Genomic DNA, 1274 nt, shown 5'->3' with positions numbered 1-1274 from the left:
ACATACAACTAGTTCAACGAATGTAATACATGTCTAGGCAAGGTTTATCTGAGAACCTTTGGTCTTTGCCCAAGCTTTATCTACATAACACATAGTACTTTTGTACCAGACTGGTGGAACTAACCTTCTTGGGTGTTTAACAGCCATACTTTGAGGCCTATACTAATTTGGTCAGAGGTACTTAAAGGACAGTTTTTTCTTCCTTTGCCCTCCAAGATCGACTAAGTTCCAGGGGACTATGAGCATCTCTCAAAATGTCCTGTAACTGTGGTGGGTCACCTGTCCTTTTGTTCAGGGAGGCCATGGACACCCCACCTGATGGACTTGAACCACTGTCCAGTCTACAAAGAGGAGGGTCAACTCAGAGGAAACATCTCATTCATGGTTCCAAGTGAAGCCAGCTACGGTCAAGCAGGACCTTTCACTTATCTTCACAAAGATGGAACTGATAAAAGAAAGGAGCCAGGGGTTCCTCCCAAGCCCATGTGACCCCTGAGGAATAGATCCTCAAATGACCTTAAGTGTAAAAACAAATTGATTTATTTGGGCCAACTGTATGGTCTTAAAGACCCAAAAGGAAAGTATAACCAAAGATTAAAGGGATCAATATAATACTTTAAGAATCCATGTGTATAGCTAACATTAGTCATAATTCCACAGGTTGCTTTCCACCATGTGGGTCCTGGAGATTGAACTCAGGTCATTAGGCTTCATGGCAAGCCCCTTAACCTGACCATCTTTCCCACTGAGGCTAAGCAATCTTATCTAAGGTCTTATCTAAAGGAATATTGGCAACTGATTGCTGCTAGATGAGGAACAGCTCATCTTCCTAAAACAAGGACCTCTGGATAGGCTGACTAGACTCAGCAGATGGACAAGCACTGGGGAATGGCTGGGGTGCCAACAACACAGTGGACAGTAACAGGGATGACAGAGTATATGGGCTCCAGTGCGGGGGGCGCGGTATGGGAGGCTGCCATTTGGAATGTGAGTATATAGATGAATAAGATTGTTTGGGATGTTCTGTATGAAATACACACACAAAAAAATCAATAAATAAAAGAGTTTTACTTGAGGAAGAAGCATAAAAATTTGCTTCATGTTAATTACCAGAGGTGAAAAACATCATCACTGAATTCTGCCTGATGATTTTATATCTATCCTCAGGCACCAAACATCTCAGAAAGTAGTCGACTGTGACTAGTAGTAATCAGATATATAGAAATTAGGGTGTGCAAACATCTAAATGTTAGTAGCATTAAAAATGAGTTTTT

The 1274-nt window shown here is 41.5% G+C and overlaps 1 protein-coding gene across 2 annotated transcripts in view; it reads left to right on the top strand.

Annotated features, from left to right (window-relative positions):
• Edaradd (EDAR associated death domain) overlaps window positions 1–1274 on the top strand; it is a 58242-nt gene that overhangs the window by 54317 nt on the left and 2651 nt on the right. The window lies entirely within an intron of this gene.

Source organism: Nannospalax galili, unplaced genomic scaffold (assembly GCF_000622305.1).
Source record: "Nannospalax galili isolate Female #2095 unplaced genomic scaffold, S.galili_v1.0 scaffold1145, whole genome shotgun sequence".
Taxonomy (NCBI): Eukaryota; Metazoa; Chordata; class Mammalia; order Rodentia; family Spalacidae; genus Nannospalax; species Nannospalax galili.
This window is presented reverse-complemented; position numbering and strand designations above follow the sequence as displayed.